This window comes from Canis lupus, chromosome 25 (assembly GCF_011100685.1).
Source record: "Canis lupus familiaris isolate Mischka breed German Shepherd chromosome 25, alternate assembly UU_Cfam_GSD_1.0, whole genome shotgun sequence".
Lineage (NCBI taxonomy): Eukaryota > Metazoa > Chordata > Mammalia > Carnivora > Canidae > Canis > Canis lupus.
The window spans coordinates 28,327,483-28,352,694 of record NC_049246.1 but is presented as its reverse complement, the minus strand read 5'-3'; the positions used below and the strand labels follow the sequence as shown (position 1 = coordinate 28,352,694).

Sequence of the window (25,212 nt, the reverse complement as noted above, 5' to 3'; positions counted from 1 at the left end):
AAGGAAGGTGTCGACCCACATACAATGCGCCCCCAGCCCAGAGAAAAATACGCACACAGAAGCAGTCCGTAATGCGCTCACAAGCAACAACCCCCCCGCGCCCGCCCGCCCCCATCGCATCTGTGCTTGCACAGATCTGTGTTTCTGTCACAGAATCCGCTTCTCTCCCTGAGTCGGTCTGCGTCTCTAAGCCCCCTGTCTGTCACAAGCTGCACACCTCCCCGTCCCCAAGGGCTCCGGTTCCGGGCAGCCCAGCCAGCGGAAGCCCGGGACCCCTCCCGCCCGAAGCCGCGGCGCTGAGCTCTGCGGAGGACGCCTCGGCTCTGCGGCTCCTTCCCGGCGGGCCCTCTCGGACCGACGGTGCTCAGCCAGCCCCATTCTTGGCATTCACCGCGTGCCTTAATTGTATGGACATTTAAATCAAGGTCCGCTGTGAACACGGAGAGAGAGGCCTTTCTCCTGAGGAAGGAAAGGAGGAAGGAAGGACAGGTGGAAGAAAGGATGGGGGGTGGGGAGAAGATGGAATGAGAAAACAAGGAAAAATAAGTAAAAAGAAGCGCGCGTGCGTGCGCAATGACAGCGGGGAGAGGGATGGGGGTGGGGAGGCAGGGAGAACAGGACCACAGCATCCTCCCTACCGCAGCTCCCCCAATCACACAGACAATGAGATAACAGCGACGTCTTCCAAAGGCTCTTTGTTCTCCCCCATCCTTTCGGATCCAGGCTTTTTCCTGCAAAGCGGAGGGGGTGGAGGGTTGGGGATGTGGGTGGAAGTGGGAGACGGAAGGGTGCCTCCCCCGTGTTAATTACCCCAACTCCCTTAGCCCCTTCCTCGCGCCTCGCCTCCCCTGCAGCTCCAGACAATGAAAAAAACAAAAAACAAAAAAACAAAAAACAAAACCAACCCCACCTCGCCCCAGCACAGCAAACCCTACCCACCCATCTCTCACCCTCACTTCAGCCCAGTAAGCTGAGGGGGGCCAGGAGGAGGAAGTCGAGGGCGTAGAACACGGAGGGCAGCGGGGGCTTGGCAGCGGCTGCCAGGGCAGGGCGCGCCGCCGCCGCCTTTACCTCGCAGGCTGAGTGCGGGCGCAGGCTGGCCGGGCGTGCCGCAGGGGCGAGCTGCCGCGCTCCGGGCCGGGATCTGGGGAGGCAGCCTTCTGAAACTCTCCTGCTGCAGTCCTCTTGCTCAGGTCCCAAGTGGTGGAGGGGAAAAAGGAAAAGAGGGGGGAAAAAAGGAAAAAAAAAAAAAAACCATAAGAGCGAGGCCCATCTGGCCCCTCATCAGCTTTGTCAAGTCTTGCATACGCTAAAATGCTAATGACCTAGATAGCTCATGCAAAATGCAGCAGGGAGGGAGGGAGGGAGTGAGGGAGGTGGGAGGGAGGAAGAGAAAGAGTGATGGGGGGAGAACGAGGGAGGAGGAGACGAAGGGGAGGGGAGAAGGGAGGAGGGAAGAGGGAGGAGAGAGGAAAGAGGGGAGGAGGGGAGGAGAGGAAGAAGGGAGGGAGAGAGGGGGGAGAGAGAGAGGAGAGAGAATATATATGTCTTCGAAACACCCCTACCACCCTCCTCACCCCACCCCACCCCACCCCAAACTGTCAACGGGCTTTACCAGGTAAAGGGTGGGCGTAGATTTAAAAGGTCACTCGTGTCTAATGGAGCTGGATCCCTGGGTCAAAAAAAGGGGGAGGGACAGAGGATGAGAGTCCCCAAAGCCAAAGGGATAATAAGACATTATTTTAAGCCCCCTTCCTCCATGCCCTCTTCCACCTCTCAAGTCTGTTTACACACAAATCCAGATGCCTCCTTATGTGTGTACATGGACCTATCAATTCTTCATCAATTTCTCAGAGCTTCTATCGACAGTCAACCATATTCTCCTCCCCAGCAAAACTCATCCTGTGAGCCCAAAGAGGGTTTAAAAAAAACAAACAACAACAACAAAAAAAACCTCTTCTTTTCAAAATCTTCTTTCAGCTGGCCGGTTCCCACTCACCCGTCGCCCCACTCTTCCCTTAGTCCTCCGGACAACATCTCCTGTGTCTACTTTTTTCTAAACCTTCTGCTTCCCAGTCTCTTCTCAGACACCCGGGTCTCGAGAAGGGGAGGAAGGGGAGCAGGAAAGCCAACTTAAGTCTACCTGGTCTCCCACCATTTAGCTCGCTTTCCCGGAAAAATTAAACCAAACCAAACTCTACCCCTCTCCAGCAATGTCACTGTTCAAGCATGCCAAAAAGATAAATAAAATTCAATCCGAATACCCTCAGAGGTCCGCACGCTGGATGGGCGCTCTTGGGCACCCGAGATCACTCCGGTTCGGAGCCAGCGCTCCCGCGCGTCCCTTCTTGCCGAGCCCAAAGTGCTTTGTCCTGGGGTCCACTCAAGGTCTTTCTTCCTCTTTTTGTTCTTCTTTTTAAGAGACTGGTCGCAGTCCGCAGCGTTTCAGCCAGCCCAATGGAAAGGCAATAGATCTACTGGAATAAAGGGATCAAGATATATACATGCAGATGAAAGAGGGAGGGATGCGGAGAGGCAAAGGAAGCCCGCATCCAGGGAGCGGCCGCCAGGGCCGGGCCCGAATCGCTTCCTTCCCTGGGGAAGGGGCTGGTGGCGAGAAGGCGCTGGTGGTCGCTCCACCTGGCAGGAGGAAATGATAACCGCGATAAGGAGCATCATGAGGGTGATCATGAGCATGATAAAAAAAAAAAAAATTCAGATTCTCTCTTTGGTGAACCAGAGCATGCGTGCAGGAGGCACTGCACTGCTGGCGGCGGCGGCCGGGGGGAAGGAGAGGAGCGCAGGAGGCAAAGGTTGTGGCGGCAGCACCCTCAGATGAATAATAATAACGCGCAGCGCAAGTTGCGGTTCAGCCTGAAAATCCAGCCCTCCGCGTGAACTCGCGTCGAGTGCGGATTGCAGGGGATGAGGAAGAAGGGGGGAGGGGAGGGAGGTGAAGGGAGGGGGAGGTGGGTAGAGAGGAAGGCAGAGAGGGACAGAGAATTTGGAGCCTTTTAATTTATCCTTACCAAGCCCTAATCTCGTTCGCCATCCTCTTTGGGTGAGGTCGATCTCCTTTTTAAAAATTATTATTCCTTTAACGGATTATTCAGCTAAAAGAAGCCACATCTGCTGACTGTACCGAAAACAAGAGGATTAGGAGCCGGTCCACAGAGCGGGGCCCGCAGCCCCCCACCCGCTCTCTGCACCAGCACACGTCATTCTCACTGCCCCCGGGTACCTCCCTCTGCTTCTTGCTCCGGGAGAGCTGTGCCAAGGAAAATGCGGATTTGGGGAAAGTGAGAAGTGGGAGCGCTCGGAAGAGCGGGAAAGCCAAGGTTGGAGGTGGCAATTCGCACCCCCACATTCACACGCGCTTCCGTTTATCCGTTTCTATCCTGGGCGAAGGGGGCGCTTTCGCCGTGCCCACAAGCGCGGCACCTGCAGCGATGCGTGCCCTCCGCCCCCTAAACGTAACCCCGGCTGCACCAGTCCCGGGCAGACTCCCTCCAGCAGTCCTGGGCGTCAATCCTACACCCAGGTCCACCGCCCCCCCACCCCCGCCCCTTCCTCCGCCCCGGTAGCCGCCGCACCACCGATCGTCCACTCCCTGTCTCTCCCGCTTTCGCAAATGGAGTGGGGGGCTCAGGACACCGGCACGCCCCCTGCTTCTCGTCCCAAGGCTGGAGGCGCCAGACTGGGGTTTCCGCCGACCGCGGCGCGGGCGAGGCCCGAGGTGGGGGTGGGATGGGGGAGTGCTGCGGAGGATGCGGTTGACATCACTGCGGAGAGCACGCGGCTGTCCGGCCGCTGCGGCGACCCGAGCGCCTTTGCACCTCCCCTCCATCCCTCCCTGCCAGCCCCTAGCAGCGTCTGGGCAGGACGGCGGCGGGGGTGAGGTGGGGAGAAGGGTTGGTGCGGATGGGGGAAGGTAGCCCCATCCTCCGCCCCCCTGCAGTCAAGGTGAACGTGAAGGAGAGCGGGCGCGCGTGCCCGCGCTCTGGGTACGTGCGCGCGCCCCTCCCGCCTCCCCTCCTCCCGCCCCCCCGCCCGCCCGCGCCCGCCGGGGCCAGATGGACTCCCGAGATTAGAGAGGCACAAAAGTGCTTCTCCACGTCCGGCCGCCACCCGTCCCGCGTACATTTAGACTCACTTCGGGGAGGCGCCTTTTGTTGTGATGGTTGTGGCCGTGTTGTGTGTTTTTTCCGGGAGCATGGGGTTAGCTTGGTCTTAGGGAAGGGCTCAGAATGCGTCTGCCCAGAAAAACAAAACCCAAAGACACCCCCCGCACCCCACCCCACCCCCCGCCTAAACCCCCAACAAAACCCCAGCGCCAGCAAGGAGAAATCTGTCTTCCCGGAGAGTCCGTTCCGCAGCCGCGGGAGTCAGCCCCAGCCCCAGCCCCAGCCCCAGCCCCAGCCCCGGCGGTCTCGGCGCACGCAGGGCCCATCTGCTTCTCATACTCCGGCTTTTCTTCTCTAATGACTTAAAACAACAACAACAAAAACAACAAAAACCGAAACTGTTTCTTGGGCAGCGCTGGATTCAGAGCCCCGAGAGATGGCTAGGTAGCGCCAGCCCTGACAGCTAAAAGCAGCATCCTCAAATCAGACGGCCCGTGCGGGGCGGCCGAGAGCGGTCCTGCGGGGGTCACTGCAGATGAGCGCCCGCAGAGCCACAAGGGTCCAGATGCACCGGTGACCCTGGGCGCTGTCCCGCCAGCTTCAAGGCCGTTTGGGCTGTTGTCAATTACTGGGTGTGTGTCCCCATGAAAGAATAGCAATCTCGAACCCCCGTAGCCCTGGCTTTTTGCCTCCACCAATGTACCACGAGAAGCTTCAAAATCAGCAGTTTTTCCTTTTCCTAAGAAAAGGAAAGCTTTGGTTTCAGTTGAGGGCGAGAGCGAGACAGAGAGACGGGGAGAAATAAGAGAGAGGAGAAGAACAGAATATAAAACACTCCTGCAATAAGTGCTTAATTTCTGAAGACTGTGTAGTTAGTTGGAAAGAGCCATCCATCCTCGTGGGATATCCTTTTGGGGAAAACTTACCCTTCGGCTAACGTTCCTCTCAAACTAAAATACTTTTCTGGTGGCCAAACTATATTGGCGGTAGATTAGTTCAGGACTTCCACCATTTTGATGAGGGTTTTAGATTCAGGACTACTTATTTTCTAGTCACTAAGAATTCCTTAGGCAGTTTCCGAACCCCTTCTACGTGGAGGGATGGGGCTGCCGCTTGCAGTTGGTTTTGCCCGAGAGGCAGCAGGACACACTGCTGCTGGCCTTCCCTAGGTTTTTCTTAGAGGCCTGGTTTTGTTTAGCTTGAGGACGGTTTCAATGCAGTCCTCCTGCGCTGTTGCTGCAATGCAGGATATTTGCTCTCTCATCTTGCGGCATGGGGGGAGGGGAGCAGAGAGATGGTTTTGTAACGGGCTCTGCAGGCCTGAGTGGGAACGCCTTAAATGATGAGCCCTGGGTTAAAAAAAAGAAAAGAAAAAAGAAAAGAAAAGAAAAGAAAAAGCAGCTGATGCCGAATTAATAGTTACAGCATACCCCTGGGGCTCTCTCCAACCAGGGGGTCAGGAGTCCTTTCCCCTCCCCCAGTCACAGATTTCTTATCTGTTTTTAACCAGTCTGATCAGATGCTGGGACATTTGTGATGGCTTCTTAAAACCTAAACCCTTGGGCTTAAGAGCTGTCTATACCCCTGATCAAACTCACCCCAAATACTAGCACGTTAAGAAATTACATTGTAAAACCTCCCCAAATCCGATTGACTGGGCTGTTGGGGCCCATATGGCTGGACAGCTGTGCAGCTCCACGTGAAAAGACACCATTGCCCCTCGGATGGTATAAAGCGGGGTTCCCCAGAGAGCTCAGACATGACCTAAGTATTAGCTTAGCCTGGGGTGAAGACTGAGTTAAATCTCTCTCTTCTTGGGGTTAAAATAAAGACAACAACAAAAACCAAAAGAGGTGCACTTTTGAATTCATTGTAAATTGCATGCCTCCCGCTGGTTCCACCAAAGGAAGGAGAGAAGACCCGAGAAATAAACTCTCTTCAGCTTACCACAAGCATGACGCTAGGCAAACTGAAGACACAGGAGATTTGGAAAGAAATATATTATTTGCCAAGCCTACCATGTGTCTGTGACATTTGTGGTTCCCTGTTCAGAGAAGCAGGGTTCTGACCTCAGCCGATGCCTCAGTGTTAACCATAAAGAACAGCCATTAGAACGCAATTTCCATGGTGAGAAGATGAAACCGTGCTTTAAAAAGGAAAGCCCATTATGAAATGCAGCCGGATTTAATTTTTAATATGATGGCGGATCCTCTAACGCATTCTTTGCTGGTGTTTGCATTCAGGAGGAGTGATTCATTCAGTGGCAGAAATCAAAATAACACTGCAGTACTTTTAAACGGGCTCCTCGGTCCTATAGGTGTCCTGAAATAGAATATTCTATAACCTTCAAGTTGTGGTGGCCAGAGAAATGGAATACAGAGCTGTGTTCCTGATGTGTTCAGGCTAGATAAGAACCAGACTCATTCTTACTTATTTACGTGTGCCCACACATACTGCTACCCCATATTTCTAGTTCTCTTCAGGGCCTAACAAATATTTTTAACTAAGGAAGAGGGGAAAAAAATAAAACCCCTCACAAATCAATCTGGAAAGTGAAATGGGAGGAAAAAAATGCTGGTTAGAGGGTTAGATTCATAAGCTCTTCATCCCAAGTCAGTCACCATTGTTTTGGAGAATTATTTCAATAGTGAAACTACCTCCTTTGAGAGCTTTACATAAATTTATCAGACACTAACATGTCAGTTCACATCTTGGAAATAGCTACAGATAGTTCTACAGTTACTGTGGCTTCCAAAAAATAAGTCAGTTTTGGAGATAACATTGGAATGCCATAATTAATGCTGAAACCCTGGAGATCATTTGGTTTTCTTCTTATTCATACAAAAGAGGAAAAGCAAGAGAAAAAAACTAGGCCTAGAGAGAAGGAAACATTGCTTCTGGATATCATGTGGATGGTTTGTAACAAATCCAGTGTTAAAGTTAAAAACAAAACCAGCTCTCTTCCTTACTTGCCTGCATATTTTCCTCCTATCACATTTGACCTTTAAGTTTTCTTATGATTTTAGCAAATAAAAGAAATAGCCAAGCAACCCTAGCAAGTACATTTAGTGCATAGCTTGGATTTAATTTTGAAATTCGAGTCTTTCTATTTAAATGTGTCTAGTTTTAGTGATATTTCAGAACATATTTAGAAAAACACACACTACCAGCCTCTTGTGGCCCCAGAGGGATAGGGCAAGAGTCACACAAAAGTTCCAGAGCCTTTGGCCAATGGATTGAATGCCACAACATGCCCAGAAAATAATCGCATTAAAGCCAGGACCAGAGGTTTTGAGGAAGGACCCCCCAAGACAGGTCTGGCAAACAGCATCCTTTCATAATCATTTTGAGGGAAGGATGAGGCACATGGCAAGAGTATCTGACACAGATCTAGCTTATCAGGTGGCTGTTACCAAGTCAATTTATTTTGTTTCTGTCTTATTCAATAAATTATTCACGTTGTACAAAACACAATCTTTAAGAAACCAAAGAAAATGAAACAGCTGTATGATGAAGGTGACTCGGATGACCTTGGGCAGGTAAGTCCCTCTCCTCCTTGTTTCATATCCTCTTATAAAGCATGAGGTACTTGGAGTAGATGACTTGTGAAGTCCTTTATGACACATAGTGTACGATTGTATTATTTAAGATAAAATCCACATGTTCCTGAGCCTGAAAGATATTCTCTCCCTTTAAAAATCTCTCTGGAAGACACTATTCAGGGCCTGAAAAGTTGAACACAGAAGGCTTAGAGAAAAGTTGTGTGTGTGTGTCTGTGTGTGTGTGTCTGTGTTTAAATGGCATTCATTTGAAAGTACAACCCTCTTGATTCTTGATTACTCTCTGGGTTAGGAAAAGGTCCCTCTATCAGGTGAAAGCATCTTTCTTCTATCCCCCTTAGAATGCCTCACCACAATGTGTCTGCCTCTTGTGCCTTCACATAAACAGACTCAACCTGAGCCCTGTAGCCGATTTAAAAGCCCTTCCCTTTGGCTCCATTCTGACCTAGATTGCAGGATGACGACTAATGATTCATTTGCAATGCTTATGATGGGCATCTACTGCAGGACTGTCCCCCCCCCCCCCCCCCCCCCCCCCGCCCTGGTTCAGAAAGAAACCCTGTTACCCTTATCATCTGATATTACCACAAGTAAATATTTTTGTTCAATTGCTACATAGGGCATGAGGCTATTTCCTAATGAATTATCTGCCCCAGGGAGAAGATCTATAACTCGCCAGTGCTTCAGGCAATTTTTAGCATGTGTCAGATTGTGTTTGCATTGGAGAACTTGGACTGTTTTTTTTTTTCCCCCGGTACAGACAAACTGTTTTTCTTTTCGTCCTTATGCAGAGATATACAATTCAACATACCTTTACAAAAAGAAAAGCCTTATTTTGGGCTTAAGAGTCTGATTGGAGCATGCAAACAGTGTTCATATGCATAAAGGATGAAAGCCTAGAGAGGATATTCTGTTTGTACTCACAAGCCAGATACTGTTTTCATGCAAACTGGACAAGGCTTTCTTTGAGTTTCATTTAGAAGCAGCTACCTTGTACTGTAAATTATGAAGTCAGTGCATTACACCAGAGAAAAATGATCCTGACTAATAATGAGGTGCCGATTGGTGTGTTCATTAGATATACAGATTTGAAGCAGAATTAGTAGAAATTACTGAAATGGAAATCTTGTCAATCATAAATGAGACAGCTGACAAGTCAGAGGGAAAAAAAAAACCCAACCCTGAATGTGATTCATATCTTGTAGGATTGTGTCTGAGGATGATTTAAATAAATTTGGACATTAGGTGGTGACAAGATGAAAATGAAAAATAGCATCCAATTGGGCAAAAGACTGTAGTAGGCCTGGGGGAGCGTAAAAAAAAAGTAAAGGGGAGAAAGGAAGAACGAGGGGGTCGTTTGGAGGATAGCTTGTTTGTAATGAATGAATGAATAAATGAAATCTACAATATTTATTTCCCAGTAGCCGACACTCAGGAGACATCCAACTATTGTTCATAAAATAAAATCAGTGTCCCTTCTGTGTTGAGCAGCATCAAACAGATTATCTGCATATATAACTCTGCTGGAAGGCCAAAGACTCGTCAGCCAGAAGTATGGTGCAGGGAATGTCAGCTTACTTTCAATCTTTAATTTCAAAATGCGGTAAACAGACATTTAAAAACACTGTATGTGGAACAAAGGAGGCTGCTGCATGCCAGTCTGCTGCGTGCCAGGCACAGTGCTGTTTAGGTGTTTTTCATATATTATCTACAATCTCACAGCCTTGCTAACTCCATTTTACAGAAGAGGTGGCTGCTTCCCAGAGCGGTTAAATGACTTTCTCAAGTGCATAAGCTGGAATTGGAATTCAGTTATGACCGGCCCCAAAGACTCTGCTTTTTCCATTACAAACTCCATGCTGCAGGCTTCCCAGAAGGAACAAGAATAACATTATATAATGTAAAGCTGATATAAAAAAATTGTAAGCGTTTGTCCTGCCTCATGTACCAAGTTGAAGCAAGCAGTGTGAGACTGACAGAGCAGATGAGAAACACCACTTAAGATAATTTTTCCTGCTAAACTCTGTTGTACACTATGCAAATATGATTGCAAAAGTGGAACATTATCAACACTTTAATGCTAGTTATCTTTCAAAGATGATACTTAGAGTAATCAACATAAACTTAGTATACTGTATCCTAAATAATAAAAATGTTGGCTTGCATCATTCTGACATCTTAGTACGACCTAGAAAACTGATCTGGATGATATATGGTGATAATAACATTCTGCATTTAAACAGCATCTTAACCAGTCACAGTGTTTCATCACCTGGGAAGGGTGATGGGGAGAAAGGAGTTGGAAAATAAGAAGGACTTAGGGGCTCATTTGAGGGCAGAGTTTCCCAGGGGAGATTCTCAGGAAAGAGGACTGTAAACCAAGGTGAATACACTTCTGTTTTGTTCTGGGTGATCTCCTGCTTCCTGGTTCCCCCAAGGCCGGGTAGATAAGCAGAACTCCTGCTTGGTGGGGATGTGCCCCTGTCTCTGAAGTCTGATCAGATACTCTGAGCTGATACAATACCAGAGGAAGAAGTATCACTAAAGCAAGTGATAGACAAGGTAGGAGAGGATGCAAAAACAACAACAACAACAAAAACAATGGGAATTTCATTTTTATGGGAATTTTTTCTCTGTTTAAAATATGCTTTTAAATTATTGGGCTACCCTAGGACAGGAAAAGATGGCATTTATTCCACATTTCTTACTCTTCACAGGTCAACAACCACAATATTACCCAGAGAATTCCTTGCCTAATAAAGGAGCTAGTGTGTGGCAAGACACTGTGCACTGTAGGCTAGTGGTCTGGGAGTCAGGAGGCCTGGGTTTTGGTTCTTCCTTTGCTACAAACAGTGACCTTGGACAAGTCATTTACCCTTTCTGAGCCTAATACCTCTCTTACTGGGAAGTAGAGGGTGTAGGGCTCTTTCCACTCAGAGTTCCAAGCTTTCTTTGTTCTGTTCTCTCCTCTCCTTTGGTGAGGCTCCCTCCTGATGCTTCCAGAACAAGATCCCAGCTCAGTAACCCACAAATACCTATGTTTTTTCTCTGAAAGAAAATTTTAAAAGGCTGCGACATCAATTAATAGCATTTTGGGAAACTGTAAACCAGTGAATGATGGCTATTTGGGGAAAACAGAAGATGCTTTCTTGACACCTGTGAAATTGTGCAGGTTTTGCATAGGTCTTCGGCTTCTACAAGGAGAGTGGATTTTATAGGAGAACAAGTGTGGGTTTTAGAGCCAAGACAGATGTGAGAGCACATACTAGTTGCATTACTCTGGGCTAGTTTTTCATATGTAATATGGGGATGATGATAATGCTGGCATCCTATAACTAATATTTACTGAGAGAACATGTATACTCTTCTGTCTTTCTGCCTTCTCTCTGAAGGTGGGCCCAGAGAGAACTCCTGCTCCTGTCCTTTCCTTTCCTCCCCTCCTCCACCCCAGAAAAAAGAGGGGGCAGGGAAGCAGGCAGGTGAAGTGCATGAGCACATGCTGTGTGGTCCAAGGCAGCCCCAGTCTGAGCAGAAGGGGAGCCTAGGAAAGGATTATTTTACGATGTAACCCATAGTGGACCTACAATCTGACTGAACAAGCGTTGCAAAAACAGCACAATACAAACCAGGGAGAAACACGGCTGTGAACTCCTGAATTCTGAGGGAAAGTTTATGAATCTGGAGGGTGCCAGAAGCTCCTACAGAAACACAGCTCTGCCTCCCCAGGCTGACTGGCAGTCTTGGCCACGTTTTGTTCACGTGAAGTGGTCAGACATGAGAATCTTAGAGCTAAAAGATAAGAAAATTGAGGCCCAGGGGAGTAAAGCACCTCGCTCAAGGCTACACATTACTAGGTGGCGAGAAGTCAAAGACAATAGGACTGCACATCTGTGTAGGAAACCAGAGTTGGGTACAGATGAGAAGAAGCAGAAAACTATGTTGGGAAACTATAGAGTCTATCGACTTGCTTTCTTACTGGGCCTGAGCACAGCTCTGCTAGAACTCCAAGCTTTGGAGGTTCCGTTTTACAGGGATAGTAGTTACATCTACTTCAGAGAGTTATTGTCAGGATGAAATGACATAATGCAAAAAAAACAAAAAAACAAAACACCTCACCACAGTGCCTTGTCGTAGTAAGTGCTCAACAAATATTAAGGCATTGATTTTTACCTTTAAAAAAGGGTAGCTTTTTTGCTATTGGCAAAGAGAGACTATTAGTATAATTTGTTCTTGATGAAAGCCAGAGAAGTTCCCCAATGCCTTGTGGTAATGGCATTACCATTAATTGCAGAGAAGGCCAATTGTAACCACATTTTCCAAGGGTCTAAGTAACTCTATTTCTCTTGAAGAACTGAGCCTTAAAGTTAAGGTCTGTTTTCAAGGAAGTGCCTGTCTATAAGATCTACTTCATCATCATTTCAGTTCTGGTACAATCTATTAGCAGGAATAAGAGGAGACCCTGAAGACTTCAAATGTAGATGTGAAGTTCTTTGGGGATGTCTGAGAAGGACAAGATGAAATGTAGGACTTGTTTGATGTGATGGAACAGCTCACACTAAGTGAGAGAAGGGGCTAATTCTTAACACCACAAGGGAAGAAATAGTAAGAAGTACCCTTAGAAATCTTAAATAACAAGGGGATCCCTGGGTGGCGCAGCGGTTTGGCGCCTGCCTTTGGCCCAGGGCGCGATCCTGGAGACCCGGGATCGAATCCCATATCGGGCTCCCGGTGCATGGAGCCTGCTTCTCCCTCTGCCTGTGTCTCTGCCTATCTCTCTCTCTCTCTGTGACTATCATAAATAAATAAAAATTAAAAAAAACTTAAATAACAGGGCCCTAGGCCCTTCATTTCTGGCAATAAGAAACCTGAAAACCTCCCAGAAGTTAGTGTCTACAATTTTTAGATAAGATATATGAATATTCTTTGAATGGCATAGTAGAGCTTGAAGGAAATAAATATAGCTGGACCAGAAATAAAAAGCTAGCTATGGGCTGTTTGCAAGAGATGAATAAAAAACATGTTAACAGAAAGGCTAAAAGGAAAAAGGTTGGGAAAAGAAATAATAGGTAAATACCAGCCAAAAGAAAAGTACTGTAGTTTATTAATGTCAGATAAAATACACTCAAAGACAAAAGGCACTACTGGTGGTTAAGATGCTCTCCACATAAAAACCACTGGAAAAAGAAGAGTTAAGTAGAAAAACAATTTTAAACTTGTATGCCCCTAGAAACATAGGTTCAAAATGTAACAGTAAAAAAAATGAAGTAATTTTGGGAAGAAAAAGACAAATTAGAAATGATAGGAGAAGATTTCAGTGTACCTCTTTTGGTAATTGATAAAACAGTCAGAAAGGATATGGAATATTTGAACACCACACTGTCGAGCTTGTTGTAATGGGCAAGCTTGGAAATCTCTTATTAGTAATTAGAAAAATTACATTATTTTACACATACATGGAACATTTACAAAACTTGATCCTATAGCAGCCCACAAAAGAAGCCTCAACAAATACTATGATATGATGTCATACAGATTGTATTATTTGACTACAATATGATTTAGTGAGAAATCATTAGCAAAAAGAAAAAAAAATCCACTTCCTTCCCCCCATGCACTTGGGGGAAAAAAAAAGACATTTCTGAGTAGCTCCCTGGTCTAAGAAGAAATTATATTGTAAAATATTAATTAATTAAAATACTACATATCAAGACTCTGTGTCTTGCAGTCATTAGAAATGCTTAAAGGAGAACTTAGTTTTAAAATGCTTATATTAGTACAGAAGAAAGGCCAAAGATTAATGATCTAAGTGTCCAATAGAAAAAGTTTAAAAAAAAAAAAAACAGAGTAAGCCTAAGGAAAGGAGTATAAAAAAATAATGAGAGGAGAAAAAAAAAGGAAGGACAGGTGGCGAGATTTATACTCCAATACCATCTGGAATAGGTCCATGGCTATTTTATGGATGAGGAGAAAAATCCCCCATGCAAATACCTTTCCCTCTCAACAGAATATAGTCTCTCCTCTGAAGGCCCTTCTCACTGAATCTGTGCTATCTTTGCTGCAGACTAAAACTGTTGTGCGCATGTCTAAAGCCTTCACATCTAGCACAGATACTTAACAATTCTATTCAATGACTTTGCTTCTTCATATTTCTGTATTTGACCCTTTTGCTAGATGGCAAGCTCTTTGAGGCTGAAAAGATATCTTTCTCATCTCTGCTCCCCCACAATGTGTAAGCCAGGACTTGTGCAAAGAAGCTACCTGAAATTTAAATGTGTTTGAAGTTGAATTGAGTTTGTAGACAGAGCTTTAGCTTATAGGCTGGGAGAAAAATGAGAGAAGAAACATGGAAGTGATTTCCAATTCTTCTAGACTTGGGGATCTCATCATAATTCAGAATCAGCTACTGTTGACCTTCAACACAGATAGGAACTTTCCCAATGTGCGGGCATTATTTTGTGGCTTCCTAAGAAACTAAAGAAACCAAACCAACAAGAGAAAAGTCTAAGCCCTCCATTAGGGAGGGAACACATTCCTTTCTGAGTCTTGTCTGTGGTGGGGATGAATGAGGAATGGCTGGGGTTAAAGGTTTTGGAGTCAATGCTATCTAGGTTAAATTTCTCCACTGCTATATTTGTTATCATGGTAAAATACAGATAACATAAAACTTACCATTTTAACTATCTTATTTTATTTTATTTTAGTAGGCTCCATGCCCAGCCTGGAGCCTGATGTGGGGCTTGAACTCATGACCCTGACATCAAGACTTGAGCTGACATCAAGAGTCAGACATTTAAGAGAGCCATCTGGGTGCCCCTTAACCATTTTAAATTGTACAATTCAGTGGCATTAAGTACACTCATGATGTGGCATAACCACTACCACTATCTATGTTCAAAACCTTCTCATTATCCCAAATGGAAATTCTGTCTGTACTTCTTTTTAACTGCAGTTTTGGTCAAGTTGCCAGTTTCTTCATCTGTCAATAGAGGCTAATCATATGATCTACTGAGGATCATTGTCTGGATTAAATGATGTAATACGTGAAAACTATCCAGCATAGTGCCTGGCACTGTGTTTTATCAAGTAATACTCAATAAATGTTATTATAGAAAAGAGCAGGGGGGAAAGGAAATTCAAATTATTTTGATCTGGGAGGGGACTTGAGGTAGGGCGTACTTAGTTCACAGAAAGCATGCTGGACAGCATCTTGATGGAGCTTGACCAAAACTACACTGGTGCAAGTAACTTCTGCAGGCATGAAAGGTGTGGGGCTGGAGGCAGTGCTCTGTAAAATTCTTTCCACCACTAGCATTACATCTGGCACATCATGGGAACTCAGCAAATACTTGAGTAAGTGAATGAATGACCACATATGCAACCATTTCAATGCTCAAAGGGAGGATAGAGATAACTTGGTCTTTGTTGTCAGTTTATCAATGAGAAGACTCAGAAAAGTAAATTCAGTCCACGTCACACAATCAAGAGTAGAGTTATAGGAAAAAGCCAAGGCTCCTAAGCATGTTGTGCAGTCTTCACTTGAAGCAGAATCCAGAAAAAATAGGAGAAAAACCTGAGAAAACCCCAAAGGCCCCTACAATGCCTAATTTAGAGTCAAAGTCTGCAAATGTTCAATGTCATTCTCCCTAATCTGACTACATATTTGATCCAGAATGTTGCAGATAAAGGCTTTTTGTTAAGGAGAGAACATTTCCTTCCATTTCAGGGGCAGTGGTCATTTTGGTAAGGAGGATCACAGAAAATAACTATTTTAAAATCATGATTCTTGGAAGAACTAGGAACTTTTAAAAGAGACCCAAAATAGCCTGCATATGTGAACCTCCCCCAGCCTCGGTTTTACTTGTCAGAGATGGGTAATAATGCCTCACAAAGCTATGATGAGAATGGACTGAGATAAAGAAAATGATGGTGCCTGGCATGTGGGTGGCATGCAGCAAATATTTGATCCAAGTAAAGGGGGGATATTATTGATGAAGCACACTCTCTAACCCTATCAACAGCCCACTTGACCCTGCTGGGAAGATTTGCTGGTGCTGTACACACTTTGTTTGCAGTGTGGCGGGAAGAATAACCTTGGGGGAAGAGGTGGCCATTACGACGGGAGCAATTTATGGCAAACACGTGCTGCTGTTTTGCTGCTGTTCCCCAGGTTTCAGTGAGTTAGAAATGGCTTCCCATGTTTACTGGAAACATCGAGAAGGGTCTTGGTGACACTGATGCTGTGGCTGCAGATTTCAGTCTATTCCCAGGGATATAGGTCACTCGGTGTAGAGGCAGTCATCTTATACCCATGTAGAGCAATGGGAAGAATCTTGCACTGGGCATCAGGACACTAGGTTCTAGACCTGGCCACTTTATTAACTCTGTAATCTCAGGCAAGGGGCTTCACTTCTCTGAACCTCAGGATCCTCTTCTATGAAATAAGGGGCTTAGAATGCATGATGTCTATGACCCCCTCCAGTTTGACAACACTACATTCTATTCATTTATTCCACTTACAGCTTTCCAAGTATTGCTGCTCAGTGACAATATGAGTGCCCATACATGTGCACAATTACACATGCTCTCTCTCTCTCTCTCTCTCACTCACACACACACACACATCCTCTTACACTCAAAATCTTCACTTATGAAAATAGCACAAAAACCTAATGCCCCAGTGAATAGCCATTTTACTCACCACCTTTAGAGTGACATAGCCCAGCTGCTTCTGGACTAGAACCTCATCTTCCTTGTGACTCGGTGCTTCTGCTGCCAAATGAGGTAGAAATGGTGCAATCTGATTTCCACCCCCTAGAGCAACTAGAGCAACTGCTGCTGCGGCTGCTGCAGCCGCCCGCCTTTTTGACCATGGATGCTGCATCAGCACAGAAATGCTGAGCACAGCACATTTCTGAGCTTTGGGAGGCAGACTGGATTGCTGCAAGAGGCAAATGGGTTTCCATTCTTCCAACGGCTATTTTCACCCAGTGAGTTTTAGTGGTGAGAGGAAATTTTCTCTTAAACATTGCAACCCCCAAAGGGATGACTTTGAGAAACCTTAGCTTTTGCCAAGATCAGCTCCCCGCCCCTCCTCCCCTTGTGAAGTCAGATTCAATCATCTGGGACTGTGATCTCGCTTCCTGCTCCAGACTTATACACTAAGGCAACATTTGCGTTTGTTGATGGGGATGGTGACAGTGTGTTTAAAGCATCCTAGGACAAATGCCTGTTTTTTTTCTTAAAAGATGATGTTTCTCCAGGCTTCCAGGATTCAGGGCAACATCATTCAGCCTGATAGAATGAGATATTCTTTGCGGTGCTGGCTTTCCTGGCATAATCTATTGGGAATAGACCAGGGCAGAGCCTGGGACTCAGTAGCCATGGAGGTGGAGTTTGCTTTTTAATTTCCACAGATGTTTGCCTGAATTGCTCACTCAGCTTTTGGGGTGCCAGTTTCATTGGTGGCTGGTCTTCACTTCCACATAAATTTTACAGCTCATGTTCTCTGGGCATTTTTGCCACTCTGAGTTTCAGTTTTCTTAACTGCAAAATAATACCACTCACACGGTGATGATCATGAGAAGTTGTTGAAATGACTTATGGCAATGGTCTCCAAATCTTTTTGAGAATGTTTTCCATCAGTAAAAATGTATTTGCATGTGTGCCCCCAATGTATGTATATTTATATATTTGTAAATCACATCGCTTATTTCATTAGCTAATATCTCAAGTTGTAATATACATTAAGGATAAGGTTCATTATTAATGGATGCTAAATGGCATTTCAAACAGTTATGATAATTGCAAAATTTTTTGACCAACTTCTTAGATACAAGTAAGTCATTATTTTGATCTTATAATGTGATTGTTATAGGGCTGAGTTCTTACTAGTAGTGGAAAAGCCCTGCCTTTTCCTATTGCTTGTGTTATAAGTACTCACTTCCATTTGGGATTTCTTTCTGAGCCAAGCATCCACTTTGTTGGCGAGGGAGGGGTTAGTTTAATCAAAACTAGATCATATAATCTGCAATGCCACATGAGCCTTCCATGTTGTGGAGCTCCTACTCTTCTCTCAAGTCACATGATTCCTAGAAGTTACGCCTGGGCTTTTGACACAGGAAGAAAAAGTCATCAATGCCGATCCATGTATTAGATATTAATAAAAATCAATTTCTGGTATTTAATGTAACACAGGAGCTCTGATGTTTTCTTTCCTGTGTTTCAATGGATGGTTCTGCATATCCCCTGGCATATGTACATGCTTGTGCCCTTTTTGGGGCACAAGTTAGTGGATGCAAATGTTTTTTATAAGCTGCAAAGCACTGGCTATGGAAAGCAATGGTGAGGATGTGAATTTGGAGAGGAATGTTTTCATGGGCAGAGATATGCTTTTCCAAAGCTCTATGAACCTCTGAACAGGTTTTAAAGAAGAATTGGTGCTCAGAGTAAGAATAGGCCTGGTCATTCCTCCTTGGTGATTGGAGTCTCTGGCAAGCGTGGGGGGTGTCACACCCAGACCTTTTCGACTCCAGACATGCTCCCTGCATGACTAGTAGGAGCACCTTGAGTGTAGATCCCAGTTCCTCCTCTGGATTAGAGGCCTAAGAGAATGCTCTATAAGAAAGATGGCTTCTGTGAGTTTAGTGTGGCTATAGAACTGAAAATGGGAAGAAAGAAAAAAAATGCTTTTGCACTGCAACTTTGGAAGGCTTTGTTGGAGTTCAGAGAATTGGAATTATTACTTTAGTTCTAGGATTTTGGACAGAAAACTCAGAAAGCCTTCCCCAGATCCTGACAAATCCAGTTCTTTCTTCAAAAGCAATTAGGTTACAAGGTTCTGATATAAAATAAGTGAGGTCAGGCTGTGTTGGGCATTGAGCCAGAAAAAATGCTGCTATGACCAGCCAGACTTTGGGAGAGAGCAGTAGAGTATTAAAAAATTATGACATAAGCAAAAATTTAACCTGGCAAGTCTCTGTAGCTCATTCTGCATCACATACATAGGGAGAAGCAAAAACTCTAAGCCATTGTGCCCTCCAAATTTTATTGGGCATGGAGAAACTCTAGAACCTAGGTTTTTTTCTAGAACAGAGTGGTAGTCTCTGAAAGTCTCTTGGATAGTTTCTGGTCATTACAGGGGCAGGTGAGAAAGACTTCTAGAGAGCCTTCTGGCTTGAACAACACCTTGGAGGGAGTGATTCTCTCTGGAGTAAATTTGGCTTCAGGAAGAATAATAGGGTAGGAGAGTCTCAAGGAACATGCGTTATCCAATCCCAAAGGGAGGAATAAAACAAGAGATAATTTTAAACATATATTACATGAAAAAATAAATAGCATCTCAGGCCCTCTTAATATGCCCTCTCATAGATAGTGGAACTGTGTTTGGGCACATGCTTCATGGTAAGACTATATTCTCAGCTTCCCTTGCGATTAGGTGTGGCTATATGATTGAGTTCTTGTCAAAAGAATCTCAGTCACTGCCAGTTCTGTTACTTAAAATATTGCTGTGTCTCCATCATGCTCTCTATCTCCCTCCCATGACATGAACCCAGACAAGATGGTGACCCAGCTTTGGAAATATGGATGATGACAATTTTCTGAGGGATGGCTAAACAGTGTTTGGATCCTTGAATGGCCACGTAGAATAAGACTGCTGCTGCCCTTCCAAAACCTGAACTACTGTAATGAATCCTGTGGTGGGCTGCCTACATTTTCCCTTTCAGGCCTGAAACACTCATTCCCCCAGATTCTGGGAATCCTGGCTGCCGAGAACTCACATTTGGATTTTTCAGGAATTTCTTCTGGCAGAGAGAGCTGTCCCACCTTAAGTTCCCCTCCCTCCTCCAGTGGCAGCTCACATCCAGTAATTGGTGGATGCGTGGTCAAAAGGTGTGGCCCCCATGACTCTATTTTGGACAACTGTAAAGGGCATCTCAGCTCTAGAGCTTCCTGTGGTAGTGGCTGAAGCTTCTGTTGCAAATGCAACAACCCCTCTGCCAGTTGCTCCTCCCAAAAGCACACCCCAGTAATGCTCTAGCATGCAAGTCTCCTTCTCAGTTTATTTCCTGGGGAATCCAACCCCGTATACCACTCACATTGTGGTTATTACATGAATGGAGAAAAATTCTTATTCATTCTTCAAGTCTCTGAAGTATTGGGTTTATTTGTTATAATACCTCAAATTTCATCTTATTTCAATTATTGAGCAGTGAGAAGCAAATTGACCTGTGAATTAGAAGACTTGAATCCTAGTTCTATTTTCTCAGGAACTCATGTTTTTTTTTTTGTTTTTTTTTTTTTTTTTTTTTTTAATTTTTTTAATTTTATTTATTTATGATAGTCACATAGAGAGAGAGAGAGAGAGGCAGAGACATAGGCAGAGGGAGAAGCAGGCTCCATGCACCGGGAGCCTGACGTGGGATTCGATCCCGGGTCTCCAGGATCGCGCCCTGGGCCAAAGGCAGGCGCCAAACCGCTGCGCCACCCAGGGATCCCAGGAACTCATGTTTTGACTTTGAAATTCACTTCTCTTAGCCCCAATCTTATCTGTACAATGAAGGTGCTAGATTAGATAATTTTAAAGGTCTCTTCCAACTTTAATAATCTGTGGTTATGCTCTTTCTAAAAAGTATCTCTTCATGAGGCTATAGCAATATCCAGTGGCTGTTATATCAGTTGAAAATTTCCACCCAAGCAAAGGATTTAGAATGTAACCCTATATCATGACCTCTCTCTTTTGCTTCTCCTCATCCCATCTCTTTTCCCTTCTGCCTTCACCACCTGTCCTCTATTCCTTTCTGATTCATCTCATCCACCAGCCAGAGAGTAGGTCCAGAAAACCTCAGTCATTTCTTTGAGCTCAGCTGCTGCTGTATGCCTCCAGCTGAAATTCCATCTGGAGCTACTGTTTTAGGCCAACTCCTCCTGTGAGAGCCGTTTCTTTTTTTTTTCATTGCACCTCTCAGCTCTTGTACCCCAGGGATGGCTTGGGCAGCACTGGCCACTAAGGACAAACATTGGCCTTTTTCTTTCACCAAGTCAGAGCTATTTTGGAATCAGACTGTTCTTGATATCTCACCCTGGGAATATGATGCTTTGTTAGGCCCTGTAACCAGTGAGAAGAACCCAGCCCTGCCTTCATGGCACTTACACACAGCTTACACATTGTCACTCGAACAGTCAGAATATGGTTAGCCTTTTGTTTAATAGTGCTTTGCAGTTTAGGAAGCATTTTCATATTATCTCAGTCCATCTCTGAAATAACTCGGTGAGTCTAGTATTATTATTTTCCTCACTTTGCATACAAAGAAAGAGAAGCTAAATGACCACACTGTCACTGGCAGAATTAGAACTGAAGCCCCTATCTTCTAACCACTAAACCTGCACTTTTTTTCCCCTTTTGCCTTTTATTAACCTAGTAAACTTATTTTCTAGATCATTGCCTAGATCCTCCAGGCAGGTCTCTGGGCTTCCATAAAAATTGGATCATGTCCTGGTATGTAAATAATTAGTTTGCAAGATGCCACCCACCCCCTCAACTGGATTGGGAAATTTTTGAAGATAGAACCTGTATCTTGATCATCCTTATATTTCATTTAAGTGACTAAATAAATATTTTTGATTTATAAGAAGTTTAATGCATTTTCCCCCATGACACTAAAATCTTTCACATTGTGTGATGGTAATAGTAACGAGGACTGCTTATATGTAGAGATGATAGGAGGCTGCTTATGGGTGTAACATTCAAAGTCTGGAGAATTCCTTCCTTCCTTATTACCTCCCAAATACCTTTCTTAAATGGTGATATAACCATTCATTTCATGGCATATAAGTTCTCAAATGACTTAAATCCACTCTGGTTTAGAACAGATTTCTCTCAGGCTCTCTTCCAAGAAGAAGAGAAGTGGGTTGTGGAAGAAGTGTGCCTAAGACGGGGGGAGGAGGAACCACAGGGAGAGAAAAAAGGACATAAGAAGTGGATTTTTGAGATATTAGCGGAAAATGATCTAAACTGCCAGTTTGGCTGGTATATGTCTCAGGGCTTCAAAAATCCCTTTTCTGTTTCTTCAGGAAGCTGGTGAGAGCAGTAGGAGTAAAGGTAAAGGTGGGTATTTGAGGCATTTTGTACCAATTCTGAAACAAGCAATTCCAGGGTTAAGGGCAGTGTGACTCCAGCTAAATCAGAAGTGGAGCACGGTGCAGCATGAAATCACCCTTGCTGCCTCTGCATGTTCAGGCACCAGGTTGTGCTACTTCAGCACCGAAGACAGCGCCATGAGGGCCCCCTCAGAAACTGATTTGGGCCTCTGTGGCTCTTAACATTGGGGAGTTCTGCATGTTTGATTCCGCGTCCTTGGCAAGCTGTGCTGAAGCTGGAGTCTTAAGGAAGGCTCAGTATCTAGGAATCTAACTCAGATTCCTTTGGCTTTTACTCTAGGCTAGTAATCCTTTCCCTTTTAAGTTTATTCTTCGGGCTTTAAGGCTCATCCTCCCAACTCTCACCCCCACCCTTTCCCCCAGCCGTTTGGGGCATTTATCTAATCCTTTCTGTCCCATTCTATGAGAAAAATGATGGAATCCTGCGGCATCTTTCCCCCTCCCTGTCTTCTGTAACTAATCTCATCCCTTTTGGTTTAAGTATGCTCTTTCATTCCTTGGATCTCTGGCTCTCTGTTTTCCATGTAAGACTTGGCTACATAGCCCTAGATTTCAGGGAGGCATGGATAGTCTGTGAAATATAATTGACAGAGAATTGGATGCCATTTATTTTCCATTTTCCAAAGTAGTACGTGGACCCTATGGCAGGGATCTCCTGTAGACATGGCATCTTAGCTCAATGAACATGTTCCCACTAGTGGGAGTTTCAGGCTCAGTTTCAGGACAAGCTGGGAGAAAGTCTCTAAGAATCCCCAGGGCTTCAGAGATGCCACAAATTATGCAATAAAAGCTACATTGCAATTCTGTCTCTGTGAAAGGCCACCCTGTGTATAGATTTGATTCTTCAACAAACCATGAAGATTAGAACAGATCACTTAACTTCCTTGAGTCTCAGTTCCCTCAATTGTAAAGAATGAAAACAACAACTACCTGTCTTATGTAAAAATTAATGAGATCATTTATGAGAATTATTTTGTTCACAGCAGAGTGTTGCCCAATAATTAATAATAATAATCCCTGCAAAAACTTTGAAGGGTAGATATTGGAATTTCTGGTTTCCTAATCCTTATGGGTTATGAAAGTATCAAACCATGCCCATCAGAGATGTGCAGATAGTGATTACAGGACAATTCAAAAAGAAACTTGTTATTCTGCTTTGTGTTGGCTATTGCCTGTGAACTTGGCTTTGGCCTGTTCTGTATCTGAAAAAAATTTTTTCTTCCATTAACTTAATAAGCCAGGGACACTCACACTGACACCCTTGATTTATCAGACACAGTGCTGCTGGAAACAGCTAGTGACACATCCCCTCCTCCACCCTCATTTCTCACTGTCAGTTAGACATCTCAGAACCTTGCAGAAGCCTGTGGGTTTTATTAGTCATTGTCCACATGTTCTCATCCTTCCCCCAGCTACCTTCATGTCACTTCCACTCATTGCTGCATATCTTTTGGATGATTTGACCTTCCTTCGGACTTCCTAAGAATGACCACTTTGTGCTGTCTCTAAAGAAGGATAAGCCCTATCATTTTTAGGTCTGTGGAGAATGCAATTTCTGTCTATATGCTCATTTAGGTGTTTAACACTCACCACTCATCCTATTATGTCCTTGAATGATTTGTATAATCATCCTGCTTGGTTGTCTACACAGCCTCCATTTCCCCTTCTTTCCCAACAAGGCTCCAATTGTGTTCATATATCCTCCATTCCCTGTGTAGTCATGTGCCAAACTTACCCCAAGCTCCATAGTAGGCCTGAATGGGGGAGGAGTATTCCTCTTCCCTGTACCAGTGGCTAATGCTGTGAGGTCTCTACAAAAGGCTTTCTTACTCTTAAGAGGCCGTGGAGTGTGTGGATGAGATGCTGAGAATTGCTGCTGCCACGTTGCTACCAGCCTAATATTAAAGCCAACACTGCACGTGACAGGGCACAGAGATGAAAAGAACCTGGGTCCTTAATGACATTGCCAAGCCCCTATTTCAATCAATTGTGAAACCTGCTTTTCTTTTGGCCTTCCTGTTATGTGAGCTAATCAAGTTCTTTATTGATTGAGCAGGGGTTTCTGTTACTTGCAGCTAAAAGCATTCTAATACACCAAGTTTCTAGTCAGGAGATGAGTCTAGGTCATTTGTTAAAGACACAGCACACACTCGATCTGCTGTTGAGCCCCACCATCAGTACTCCAAATTAATCTACAGAGCTTCTTAAACCAACAGCATTTTCACTCACGCCTGCCATATTTAGCCATGTGTGTCTGACATTAAGCGACAGTAATTAGAAGACGTATTTTTTTAAGATTTTATTTATTTGAGAGAGAGAGTGCCTGCACAAGCTGGGGGGAGGGGTAGAGGGGGTAGGAGGAGCAGACTCCCCAGTGAGCAGGGAGCCAGATGCGGGGCTTGATTTCAGGACACTGAGATCATGACTTGGGCAAAGGCAGACTCTTAACCGACTGAGGCACCCGGGTGCCCCTAGGGGAAGTATTCTCTCAGTTTGTGGATTTTGTTGGGGGGTATTCAGATTCACTCTTAATCATAACTGGTTCTATTTCCTCCAGGTGCCAAGCCTCATTTGCTACCTTAATTACTTGATCTGTGTAGTTTTCTTTGTTTTTGCAAGAAATAGTTCCTTCAGCTATGCAGAACAATGAGCTAACCAGGGAAGAAGATATTCGTCAAGTAGGGAGACCCTTTCACTCCTTGAAGCTTGTTTAGGGGCCCAGGATTCTCTATGTTAAAGATTTCTGGCGGCCACATTTATTAAACTTCCTCAAAGGAACATGTTGAGAGGATATCATATCCACCCTTCTATGGAAGACTCTCTAACCAATGATCTGTCAGCTGAAACAATAATTTCTTTTTCGCAACTGTGGTGTGCTGTCTGACTCACAGGGGTGGTAGAAAGTGAAGGAAGCCATTTTTTAAAGACTGATTCTTCACACTTGTAGATAGATGATTGATAGGCTACTAGATGGAACTTAGAAAAGAAAGGACAGATAGAGGATCTGGGGGACAGAAGAAGCTGCTAGGAGATGAATTTCATACTTCCTACAGATCTAATAGTAAAATCCAGTCCAGAAATCATTTTGAGTGCCTGCAAGTGCAAGTTTTGTTGAAAGGGTCACTGAGGCACTTTCTCTATCCTTGGGGTTTCATAGTCTAGTGAAAGATTGTATAAATAAGCAGAAAGTTACTTTTTACCATAAAACTAACTGAATAGAAGATATGAATAATTGTTCAGGACAATAGTGAAAGAGCTACCACAAAAAGATAGGTCATTAATTTTTCAAATTTTCAAATGAGCTGTGTAGATTATAATCTAGAGAAGAAAGGAAGTTGGGGCTACAATGGTCTAGGAAATTATGGAGGATA

At 44.7% G+C, this 25,212-nt stretch overlaps 1 non-coding gene across 1 annotated transcript; it reads right to left on the bottom strand.

Annotated features, from left to right (window-relative positions):
- Positions 1-381: 381 nt before the first annotated feature.
- On the bottom strand, positions 382-440 carry MIR124-1 (microRNA mir-124-1). Its single transcript, NR_049290.1, has one exon. It is a non-coding gene; the product is annotated as a microRNA mir-124-1 (primary transcript).
- Between the last annotated feature and the right edge of the window lie 24,772 nt (positions 441-25,212).